At 42.3% G+C, this 13,481-nt stretch overlaps 1 protein-coding gene across 7 annotated transcripts in view; it reads right to left on the reverse strand.

Annotated features, from left to right (window-relative positions):
• Nucleotides 1-13,481, reverse strand: part of FAM110B (family with sequence similarity 110 member B) — a 156,569-nt gene that overhangs the window by 15,470 nt on the left and 127,618 nt on the right. For 2 of the 7 annotated variants that reach the window (XM_073583963.1, XM_073583967.1), the window contains one exon: nt 7,934-8,013. The exons of the other annotated variants lie outside the window; for them this stretch is intronic. The gene's annotated coding sequence lies outside the window, so the exon portion shown is untranslated. The remainder of the gene's footprint in view (nt 1-7,933; nt 8,014-13,481) is intronic. 7 annotated transcript variants of the gene reach the window in all.

Raw genomic sequence — 13,481 nt, forward strand, 5'->3', positions numbered from 1 at the left:
GAGAAACATTACCTCTTAGACCTCAGTCCAGAGCAGCTCACCTAGCCAAATCAGTTTTCATACTTTGCACTGACGAGGGTCAATATCCCGAAACACAGTGTCTGCGAATTGAGGTTCTGATTTAACTTTTATTTCAAGTTATATTGCATACCTCGTTAAAGGGTCAATAACAGCTTGTAGGATTTCTGCTTCCAACCGTGGGCGCTATAGAGTTCATGTCCTCTTCGCTGAAGAGGCAATTTGTATATTTTTTTTTTTATACTTTGCACTTGCTTCAATAGTCTCCTTAAGAGACTTGGAACTGTGATCTTCTGATCACTTATGCTACACACATAGCATAGCAGAAATGCTAATCTGTCCCAGTGGCTGTTCGACAGCCGCAACACATGCACAGATTGCTGTTTGTTAGGCAATCCCTGCATGTGCTGAGGCTTTGAACATCCACGAGACATGCAGCCGCTGGGACTCGAACATAATTTTCGAGCACGCCGAAGACCCTTGCTAGCATCCGAGGATGTTAGGAAAACATTTTATCTCAGCACATTCGCTCATCACCATTGGGCATCACCAGATCTCAGTAATGGTGTTTCTCAAGAAGTCTGTGATAACTACAATGCTCAAACAAGCAACTTGGATCTAGAGGAAAAATGATTAAATCTGTCAAGTTGAAATTAATGAAATATCAGACTCCCCATCTAATTTTAGATTCTGGTAATAAAGTACACTCGGACTAAAATAAAATAAATGGAAGGCCAGACAGGAATGTGTTCGCTATCCTGACAAGTGCATTAATTCCATTGTTCTTCCAAGAAGCCTTGAATAGTCAGTGTTTATTAGAGGATAGCAGTTTTCCTACATTAATTCGCAGCGCTTACATACTTTCCATAGCATTAATAATCCAGGGATCAATGAAATAATCTTGACCGAGTCTAGCTGTTGACAGTGGGATATGACAGTCTGTACAATGTTAAGAACCAACATACAAAAAACAGGACATGAGAAGGTCAATACCAAAAGGCTGAACCGCCACCACCACCTAAGAATACATTCACTGTATATTATACAGACATCTATACGCAAAATATACCGCCATTATCCCCGGGAACAGGAAAAAAAAACCAACGATCTATAATTGCACACGTTACTCACCTCGTTGACATGAACAATTTACAAGATACAAGCGAAAACGCCAATGACGCCTTCAAGAATTACTACAACAATTTTCAAACCCAATGTACATTCACATCCCACGGATATAATTCCCCTCCATTATTTTCTTGAATATCATCATTCATACGTAGAAAATGCAAAGGGTCGCACTGCTCCAAAAACCAACTGGATAACAATAAAAATGTTTATAAAATCAATAGGAAGTAACTTAATTAGACCAAATGACTCGGGTTATGGTATAGTAGAATTTTTTTTTTCGCTACAAACAATGCTACTCTTCTCAATATGTCATGTCTGGCATTGCGGCACATCATCACAGAAGTGAAAAAGGCTGCGCTCTAGTGATGAGCGAACATGCGGGAATAAGATGTGATCTGATCTTGCTCGTGCGCAAATATGCTCGAGTCCCCGCCCCTGCCTGTTTGACAGCCGCAACACATGAAGTGATTGCCTAACAAACAGGATATCCCTGCATGTGTTGCGGCTGTCAAACAGCCACGAGACAGGCAGGGGCGGGGACTCTAAATGATTTGATCATATATTTTGAGCATGCCAAACTCACTCAGCACCCAAGCGTGATCGAATAACACCTTATCCAAGCACGTTCGCTCATCACAACTGAGCTGCAATAACAGATAACCCATGGATCCGGGTGTAGCAGTTTCTGGAAAATAATGATTTCTTTTTTTTTAAATGTTGGGATGAACCCTTTTAAATCATAATAACATGCAATCCCAGATAAAAAAAATATATACATTTATGAAAAAAAGGGCAATGAAACTCACGAAATCTGAAAATTATCAGCACCAAAGTCACAACTGTATGTAATAATATTAACTAACTGCCTTCCAATCAATGTTCTAGATTGTAGGATAACAGAAGTAGATGGGACATGTGGCTTTGATTTAATTTTGCCCTTAAATAATGGACAGCCATGAGCATTATGGGCAGCACCGCACATTCCCCTTGAGAATGCAATGGGAATGTAGAAATAACTTTCTGCACTTTCCACTAAACTTTGTTACTGGGGTCAACTGAGAACAGATTCTCCATTGTCATGAAGAAGTCATGTGACTCGCTGCGCTTATAGATTCATAGTTCAAGAAAATGTTAACTCACTTAGAGCCTGGATAGTTGACAAGTCAGGGGAACATCAACGTTTTGGATAGTAACCACTACGAGGAATAGAAAATACTGTAGGTGGTACTTCGCTTACAAGACTCTTAGGGCCCAGTTCATTATTGCATGTGTGCCTGTTTGCATTAAATTCATCTTTCCATTTGGGCATTTTTTAAGCCTAGTTTTTACTTATGTATTTGATGGAATTCAAAGATCCTCTTATCGCTGTCTACTTCACCAAATTATCCCCAAGTATGAGAGAGCCAGAGTGTGAAAAATCGATAGAGAAAGAGTGAGTGAACACAAAAGAGAGCGAGTCAGTGAGCGAGAGGGAAAGCGCGCACGAGACAGAGTGCGCGAGAGAGCACATTAGAAACCAAGATAGTGAGTGAGCGTGTGTGAGAGGGGGTTGCTGTTTCGCTGATGCTTCAGCAGTGGGGGAAATGGTGCCAGGCAAGTTTTTTTTTTTTTGTGAACCGCAAATCGAATCTCAAAATGTTTGCATACGCGTGAAACCACTATTTTCAGGAAATTCCACGAATTGATCCACTTAGCCTGTTTTTTTTTTTTTTTTTGTTTCTTAAGCTAATTCGACATGGTTTAAGTTTTCCAGATGTTTTCATCTGATTCATCATTTCTTGCAAATGTAATCCAGTTTACCCCCTCCCCCAAATGATTTCATGTACGCCAGAATTTTTTTTTCAGCAATTTTTGTGACATTTTAAAGAAGATCTAATTTTTTGCAGTTAAAGACAGAAGGCAAGACAAGTTTTGCCTTTGTACAAAACGTATGAATCGCGTGTACAATTTTGATTAATCTCATGTGATAGAAGTCAGTGAAAACTACAAGATAAAAAAAGAAAGAAACTTAAAATAACCGGCAAATGATGAATTAGGAGTCAGGAGCTTAGTTTTACATATTGGGAATCAGAGGATCCACCTAAGGCCACGTTCACATGTTCATTATTTGGTCAGTATTTTACCTTCGTATTTGTAAGCCAAAATCAGGAGTGGGTGAAAAATTCAGAAGTGGTGACGCGCTTCTACTATACTTTTTGCACTAGCGCCACTGAACAGGTCACCTTCCTCTTCTCAGCAGGGATGCTGGCGTGTTTACTCAGTTCCCCACGCCACTCCAGTCCCCACTGTCTCTGTCTACTCCCAAGGCCAGCGCACGGAACGCATGTCTTCTGGGAAAATGCTTGGGGTGCACACACTCCCTGCTTTTTATAGGGGTCCACGTGCTCCTGTAAATGTCCCCAGCCAATTAGGTATTTAAGGCACCCTCCCCAATTAGGAGGTCCCTTAGCAACATTAGTTTCAGAATTTAGTCCTGCTTCCTAGTTGTAAATTCCCCATACCTGTGCTCCATGAAACTGGCCCTGTCTCCACCCAATCCAGCCTGCCCTGTCTCCACCCAATCCAGCCTGCCTTGTCTCCACCCAATCCAGCCTGCCCTGTCTCCACCCAATCCAGCCTGCCCTGTCTCTACCCAATCCAGCCTGCCCTGTCTCTACCCAATCCAGCCTGCCCTGTCTCTAGCCAATCCAGCCTGCCCTGTCTCTACCCAATCCAGCCTGCCCTGTCTCTACCCAATCCAGCCTGCCCTGTCTGAACTGGTTCCTCTCCAATCTGCTGTAACCTTTACCAAGTCCAGAGCCTGATCTATCTTGTCTGCACCTTTACCATAACCTGAACCTGTCTAGTCTGAACCAGCACCAGTGATCCCGCACCAGAGTCAGTGCTCTGTTTTGGTGCCCATCCCGCTTGTGACTGATCCAGCTTCTATCTACCAGCTGCATCACTCTATTGAGGGTAAACTGATTAAATTTGCTGATAACACAAAGCTAGGAGGGATAGCTAATACTAGAGAAGAGAGAGAGAGGATTCAAAAAGATATAAATAAACTGGAGAAGTGGGCAGCAACTAATAGAATGGTTTTTAACAGGGAAAAATGCAAAGTACTACATCTGGGCAATAAAAATGAAAAAAGCATATACAGAATGGGAGGAATAGGCCTAAGCAACAGCACATGTGAAAAAGACTTGGGTATACTAATAGATCACAAACTGAATATGAGTCAACAGTGTGATGCAGCAGCAAAAAAAGCAAATGCAATTCTAGGATGTATTAACAGAAGCATACAGTCTAGATCACATGAAGTCATTATTTCCCTCTACTCCTCTTTGGTCAGACCTCATCTGGAATATTGTGTGCAGTTTTGGGCACCACAATTTAAAAAAGACATCAACAAACTGGAGCAAGTTCAGAAAAGAGCAACCAGAATGGTGACCGGTCTGCAAACCCTGTCTTATGAGGAAAGGTTGCAGGATTTGGGATTGTTTAGTTTGCAAAAGAGAAGACTGAGAGGAGACTTAATAGCTGTCTACAAATATCTAAAGGGCTGTCACATTGTAGAAGGATCAACTTTATTCTCATTTGCACAAGGAAAGACTAGAAGCAATGGGATGAAACTGAATGGGAGGAGACACAGATTAGATATTAGAAAAAACTTTTTGACAGTTAGAGTGATCAATGAGTGGAACAAGCTGCCACGAGAAGTGGTGAGTTCTCCTTCAATGGATGTCTTCAAACAGAGGCTGGACAGACATCTGACTGGGATGATTTAGCGAATCCTGCTTTGAGCAGGGGGTTGGACCAGATGGCCCAGGAGGTCCCTTCCAACTCTACGATTCTATGATCACTTCTGTCCTATCGCTTCTCCTCCTATCTCTCCGACCGCTCCTTTACTGTTTCTTTTGCCGGTTCCTCCTCCTCTCACCTTCCTCTTACTGTTGGGGTTCCTCAAGGATCGGTTCTAGGCCCCCTCCTCTTCTCCTTGTACACTGCCCCTATTGGTCAAACAAACAATCAGTAGATTTGGTTTCCAGTACCATCTCTATGCTGATGACACCCAATTATACGCTTCTTCTCCTGACATCACGCCAGCCTTTCTAGAAAACACTGGCGATTGTCTAAACGCTGTGTCTAATATCATGTCCTCACTATATCTGAAACTGAACCTATCAAAGACTGAACTCCTTGTGTTTCCTCCCGCTACTAATGTACCTACACCCGACATTGCCATTTCCGTCTGTGGTTCCACTATTACTCCCCAGCAACATGCCCGCTGTCTTGGGGTCATACTTGATTCCGAGCTTTCCTTTGCCCCCCACATTCGATCACTGGCTCGCTCTTGTCATCTGCACCTCAAAAACATTTCTAGAATTCGACCTTTTCTTACTTTTGACTCTGCAAAAACTCTTACTGTTTCTCTTATTCATTCTCGTCTCGACTATTGTAACTCTCTTCTAATCGGTCTCCCTCTTACAAAACTCTCCCCTCTCCAATCTGTCTTGAATGCTGCAGCCAGGATCATATTCCTCACCAATCGTTACACCGATGCCTCTACCTTGTGCCAGTCATTACACTGGCTACCCATCCACTCCAGAATTCAGTATAAACTTATTACCCTCACCCACAAAGCCCTCCATGGCTCAGCACCACCCTACATCTCCTCCCTTGTTTCAGTATACCACCCTACCCGCGCCCTCCGTTCTGCTGATGACCTGAGGTTAGTATCCTCAATAGTCAGAACCTCCCACTCCCGTCTCCAAGACTTTACACGTGCCGCGCCAATTCTTTGGAATGCACTTCCCAGGTCAATACGATTAGTCCCCAGTCCCCACAATTTTAAGCGTGTCCTGAAAACGCATTTATTCAGACTGGCCTATCGCCTCAACACATTAACCTAACCTATCCCTGTGTGGCAGAGCCAAAAATTTTACCATAACCAGGTTCCCAGCATCATGTTCCCACATGCTTTATGCATCCATTAGCCCTCTGTGTCTGTACTGTTACACACTTAACATTATGGCTGGTCCATACAATCAGGGCAACTGTTACCACCCACCTTTCGTGTCTACCTCTTTCCTCATAGACTGTAAGCTTGTGAGCAGGGCCCTCATTCCTCTTGGTATCTGTTATGATCTATGTGATTATTGTTATGCTGTAATGTCTATTGTCTGTACAAATCCCCTCTGAAATGTAAAGTGCTGCGGAATATGTCGGCGCTATAAAAATAAAATTTATTATTATTATTATTATTATTATTATTCTGTCAACCAGTTCCTGGCCGTTCCAGCTTCCCTGCCCCTTTGTGGATTAGCTGCTGTCCTGGAGTAGCACCTAGTATCCACCTGTTTTCAAGTTACACCATCAGGGGCTCTAGTGAAGAACCAGGTGGTGGCTTAGTTACACCCCTGCAGGCTTTTCCCGAACCATTGCACAGTAGGTCCTTAACCACATATGTAACACTTTTCCTCTGATTGTTTTGCTCCTGATTTTGGCTTACAACTACTGCTGTTACTGTAAATACTGACCAAATACTGGAAGTGTGAACTTGGCTAATGGATCAAGTGCCCTTGAATTCAGAAAGGTACTGCTGCTTGTGGTCAAACTGCAAAAGTTTCAAAACTACTTCTGACACGGGGAATAGTATTTGAAAGTAGAAAGATCACATGGACCTGTCTGAGCAAGGGAACAATGATGAAACTTATTTAGCATCATACCAACTTATTATGTCAAGCGCTCATAACTGAATTGGCACTGCCAATCATAACACCAAGAGTGCGGGGTGCAAGGGGCAAAGACAATTACAAAAACGATTCAGCAATGTTACTGATCTAGTGTTCTGGCCGAGATGTGATGACTGCTTTGTCTGTCCACATGCCAAGCTTCGCTGAACTTGTCGAAATTATTTTGGCCTCCCAGCTTTATAAGTGACAGCTCTTGACCATACTGTATTTTCTGAAAAGCCAAAAGAGGTTCAGAAGAACCTGGAAACCAGCTACACAACAGCCGGGTATGATGTTCTAAAGTTGAGGACTTCTCATCAGATCAGACCGGCTCTGCGGTGTTCTCGATGGAATGACTTTGGCGATGGGCTATATATTATTCGTCATGAAGGGTTCTTGACGGTAAGAGCAGTGAAGCTCTAGAATTCTCTTCCTGAGGAAGTGGTGATGGCCAACTCACTAAATGAATTTAAGAAAGGAATGGATGCTTTTCTTGTGAGTAACAGTATAGAAGGTTACGAATAACAGAATATTATAGGTAGATGGTTGACCCAGCTTAGGGGAAGGAATTTTTTTTCCCTATGGAGAAAATTGGCTTCTACTCTGTGTGTTGTTTGCCTTCCCCAGGATCAACAATGCAGAACAGCTGCACTAAAAATAGGCTGAACTAGATGGACATAAGGTCTTCCTTCAGCCTTCAAAACTATGTTACTATGTTACAAAGCGGTATTCAAGTTGAGGGCTGTCGCCGGCCATGTACTATCCGCATAGATAGGATGCTCTTAAAAGCTTTTGCTTAATCCACATGCAATAGGATTACGCTCTTAGACATTGTAATTAGCCACTAGATTGCATGCTTGGTTTGACGAGGATAATACCAGCATGATACAAACAAGTATATAAAGTTAAGTAGGCAATTTAATATTTCGGACCTGAGCCATGGCTGTTTCAGGGTTATGTACCTCTATGTGCTCAAAACAAAATGTTAGTTCTGATGACGCTAACGTATGGTATGTCATTCATAATGTAACGAAATGGTCATTAGCCATCATAGATTCAATACGTACATGTCTTTCTGGAACTGGTCGTTTTGTTAAAAGGATCATGCAATTTTCATTCTGCGAGACATACGAGATTTTGTCTGTACCTGAAATGGCAAGGGTATTTCATTTCAGCTCCTTATGGGGTGACTCATGCAAACAAATTACTGCTGTAATTATCTTGGCAGCATTAATAATGCTTTGCAATGGATATGGTCATGGTAAAAGGTCAATCTGTACCAAGACAAACAAAAACAACAATATATGTTTCATAATATATTATGTGCAGAGGACTGCAAAATTGCTTACGGCTATACATACATTACAAAAAGCAAATACCCAATGGTCTCGCCAAATTAAAGGGGTTGTTGTATACTTGGACACCTTGTTAAATGCCCACGTTCCTTTAGTGAAATAAGAAAAGGTTATCCTACTCTACTGCCCCGGCATCGTTCCAGCAAGGACGGCACAGAGTCTACGAATGCTCGCTTGACATTGCTATGTCCTGTGTGCATGAGCGCTGCAGCTAATCAGTGGCTGCTGATAATCTACAGTCTTTACTATTTTCACCAGAGTTAATGTCTGCTCTGGCGAAATATTGATGAGCAGCAGCCAATCAGCTATTGCCGAATGGCTGCAGAGGTCATAAGATACAACAAGGTCAAGTCTCCCATTGGGAAACACAGTGCAGATATCGGAATGGCGCCAATTCAGGAGATGAGTATAGATGGCTTCTATTTTCAACGGGGCCCCGAATAAATTAAGCTGAAGTTGTCCACATTTTAATAATGTTGCATATGAAGTTGAAGGTGGCCTTGTAGAATTAAAGTTTTCCAGAGAATCATCATTACATTGGTATCAAGATCTCCTCATGTTCTCATTTCTGCTCCTCTCTTACATCCCGCTGATGTAATTTCCAATTTCTAATCATTATGCTTCTGTACTGCCCAACAGGTTAATCGAACAGCGAGGCGAAGGCAAATATTATCGAAATTCAGATAACACTAGATGACAACATGAGAACCTCCACTTAATTGACCTCCATAAGTAGGCGCTGCAGAAAATGAAAAGCAAACATTTGTCAGCAGATAGGGGAAGTGACACTACGTCAAAACAAAATGTATGGTTGGAATGAATTAGTGAAGGAAACAGCTTGGATTTTAGCCCAAGGCAGTGACATACCGTAACTACTCAAAAAGTATAACAGAGAAGAAGATTTACAACATGAACGCGACGTCAGGTTATTTTACAGTCATCCATTTAACCAAGGTCCATTTATGGTTTTTAAGATGCTTTAATACTGTAAATGTTGTATTATCAAAAAATAAAAGGATAACCTGCCATGAGCTGCAGTCCAGAAATTCCAGCCCACACGTGGAAGATACTCTGGACATCACAGAAGCCGTTACCATTAACCTGGCTGCTACGGAGTTAATGTGCGATTGGTGAAGATTTGCCGACTCTACAGATCCGGAGATGGAAGAACTGGTGCTTGTTCTTAGCAGAAAGTCTCGTGTGCATAAATATTCAACATTAAAAATTAATACCTATATACTTAAAGGGGCTGTCCACTACTGGGACAACCCCTTATCATCATTCCTAATATTTGGCATGGTTAAAATAAAAACACCTACACTCTCCTGCAGTGCCGATTCAGCGGTGCCTGCACTCGCGTTCCCGGGGGCTCTCGTGAGGTTTTTGTGTCATGTGAGCCCTGAGCCCAAATCAGTGCGGGCTTCAAGGTCCTTGTCTTCGGATGTATTGAACATCAACAGGTAGTCAGGGTTGCTCTCACCTCCTCTTGATGTTTGATTTGGCCAAAGACGAGGACAGTGACGCCAGCGCTAATTGAGAGCAGGACTCACGTGACAACAGCCACCTCAAGTGAGCCCGGGGAACGCGAGTGCAGTCACCTCTGGAACGGCAATGGAGGAGAGTATAGATATTTTTATCTTAACAGTGCCAAACATTAGGAATTAGACGGGGTGGTCCTAGTAGTGAACAACCCCTTTAAATAACTAGATGTTCTTGTTCATCACTTATTTAGGCCCAATTAACAAATGGCAATCTATGTAACCGCCATAACATCATAAAAAAAATTAAAAGGGGGTGGTGTCCTAAAGAAAAACATTGTCTATAAGGACTTATTGGGGCTCGTCTACATGAGGATATTCATCGGACGATTGCTATCTGATTTTATCAGATAGCACTTGGACCAATGTTATACTATGGGCAGGGCAGATCTGCTAAGCATGCAGTGAGTGGCTCAGCAAATCCGAGAATACGCACCCATACAAGTTTATGGGTGCATGTAAAACATTGGACTGCAATCTGATGTCATATGAGTGCAGTCCGATTTAAGCAGACTTAGACAACAGAGAAATTCTCCTTCGTCTCCACACCTGTGATACGCTTCTACTTTGAACAGACAGTCGGCTCAAACTCTGACAGTTTGAGTTGATTCGCATTAGCACAACTGAGCCGATTTTCTTGCATGAGAGAATCGACAGCCGTGTGACCGCGGCCATAGGGTGTGTTGCTGTAAGCACAGCTCATGCTCTGGTGGACCCCAGCCATCCATGCACTATATGGTCTGACGATCATGGACGACTGCTGTAACAAACGAATGGCCAGATTATGAGTCCCTTTTGAAGACCAGGTTATGATGAGAGTATGACTAGCTGAAAAACAGAATAAACAGACAATTGCCAATTCATATGGTCATCCGTATTCCATCCTTGTATCTTACTCCCGTCTGTTTTGTTACATTGATATTCTATCCTTATGTCCACTTGTTACCTCCGTATGTGACCTTCGCTTTTCTCCCCATCAACATTTTAAAAAAAATTACTAAATCAAACATTAGATTTTGGGGATTGGAATGTTGATCCAAGAAGCTAGTCTGATTGCTGCGTGTGAAGTTGGGAAATAATTTTCCCCCTAATATACGGCAGTTAGCAACTGCCTCACCTTCCTCTGGATCAACATGTTGGGTTATAGGTTGAACCCAGTGGACTTGTGTCTACCTTCAACCTTAAACTATGAAATACAGTGTTAATAATTGTAATTTATCCATAAAAAAAGAGAGAGACACTAAGCAAATGATCTGTTCTTTTTTGGTTCTTTACATAGACTTGAATTTGGTGAAAAACTCATCTACACAGCCCTACTCAAAAATATCAGTCCGTTTGATGTCCGATGTTATCGCGAACTCCACATGTCCGTAACACCCCCGTCTGCACCTAGCCGGTTCTCACCAGCAGAACACTATTTTGCCTGAACTTGGCAGGAAAAAAAAATAATTAAACTTGCTTAGACCGCAGTTACACGTTGTTGCTGCAATCCTTTTTTTTTCTTTTTGCCGCGATCACAATAGAACGCATATCGTCTGCAAAGTGTGAAGAGTTTACTAACCAAGTACTTTAGGCAGGGAATAAAGTTTGTATGATGTGGCCCAGAGTAGGTACCGGCCCTTTTCTGTATACAACATAATAATCCCATCTTCTCCCCTTGTGTGGAAAACCGGGATCTCGGGAAGAGGAAACCAAACCAAAATCGGCCTACAGACCCTCCTGTAATACCACACAGAGGTGGATATGAGGCACTGCATATTCTTGCATTGATGCCATTAAAACACAGATTGAGCGTCTCCATCACTCTTGATGGTGCCAGTCTGGGCCGAGCTACCGGGAACGGCCCAGGTCGTTAAAGCCTTTGCTCATTCACAAAGAAAACACTTACTACTAGATGGCAATTAAAATCGGCTGCCATTTCTATCTAGATGTTGAACGGAAAAGGCAGCACATGTGCAACAGGACAACGAAGTGGTTTCCTACATAGCATAGAGTTAATTTCTTTGAAACAAGCCTGGAGGGAGCTCCAACTCTCAGGTTTCTATGGCAACCGGCTGCATTAACTAAGTGAACTCATTTCACATACTTGGCATCCAGACAAGTGACTTTGTTGTTTCTTTTTATTCCTTCTTGTTTTAGGCGAGGTGGTACGGAAGGAGGAGACATGACACGTACATCAAGAAGAGGAACCAAAACAAGAAAAAAAATACAAAAAGTGCACACGCTTACAAGAACAGAAAAAGCAGACACTATACATATAACACACGCGTAAATAGATAAAACACAAATTTGCAAAAGGTCACTGAATACCGAATTATACATATAAAAAATATACTTTGGAGTTCAATGGCAAATTTGTGCATAACACACATACATACATACATATATACATACATATATATATATATATATATATATATATATATATATATATATATATATATATATATATATATATATATATACACACACACACACACACACACACACACACACATATACATATACACACAAATACACATCAGGAATTCCAAATATTGGATTAATCCTGTAGAATTCGATTCCACATTCTCTGATGACCAATAAAAACATTGCGACGATATTTATATGAATTGATACTATGGAATATATTGTATATATCCCACAGATCATACTAATCATACTACTAATTCACAAACTAGCTTGGTCTGTGCAAAATTTTCGCACGCTGGTCGTCGGGGGCGCAGGCAATTTCAGAAAAGCAAGCTGGTCAAATGTAAATGTATTTCATGAGCTGATGAACACAAACAGGTATTTATATATGTAGATTGGTAACACAATAAATTGGTTTGATAAGTAAAGGCCAAAAAATGTTTTCCGGTTGAGGTGCCACCTGCAGGTTTATGAAAATAAAATGTTTAAACTGTATTTAGTGATAAAATCGTGAATGTGTGGTTTATTTGTGTCATGCCCGCCATGTCCGTTATGCCTGTCATGCCCGCCATGTCTGTTATGCCGCATGACCCCTGGAGCGGTGTGCACGTGGCACTGAATTCTCATGCCCGTTATGTCTCGTGCTGCAAGATGCCTGGAGCGGTGTGCACACGCGCCTTACCTTATGGCTGCACGCCGTTGCTAGGTAACCATCCGTCTCTGCTTTGATTCTGCAATCCTCTGTATTCCTGGAACCCCTGATCATGTGACCTTTCCTATGTTCCAGCACTGACTGATTCTGCAATCCTCTATGTATTCCTGGAACACCTGATCATGTGACCTTCTCTATGGTTCAGCCCAGTCTGATCTAGCAACGCTCTCTATGATCCTGGAGGATCTGAACCGGAAGTTCTTCCCTGATCCTGACCCGGAACTGCAGGTGCTATGGTGTTACATCAGACCGCCCCTTCCTATGGTCGGGGGTGATTACCGTGTTGCTTCCCTGCATGGCTGCTTGGTCGCTCCCTGTATTCTGTGCCCCTGCACTCTGCCCTGTCGTGCGTCTCTGCACGCGCTCTGTGCTTGTACTCTGCCTCTTGTCGTGTGCCATGTCTTGTGTTGTCTCTCGTGCCATGTTTGTCCTTGCCTAGCTTTGCCTTGTAGTACTTCCGCTGTTCTCTGCCTTTGCCTGTTTCGCCATGTCTGGTCTTTGCTATTCTGAGCCTTGTAGTACTTTTCATGTTTCTTGTCTCTGCCTGGTTTTCCATACTCTGTCCTATGGTGCTCTCTTGCACATTTCCATGTCTAGT

The sequence above is a fragment of the Dendrobates tinctorius genome, unplaced genomic scaffold, assembly GCF_039654945.1.
Source record: "Dendrobates tinctorius isolate UK_male_01 unplaced genomic scaffold, ASM3965494v1 ptg000082l, whole genome shotgun sequence".
NCBI lineage: Eukaryota > Metazoa > Chordata > Amphibia > Anura > Dendrobatidae > Dendrobates > Dendrobates tinctorius.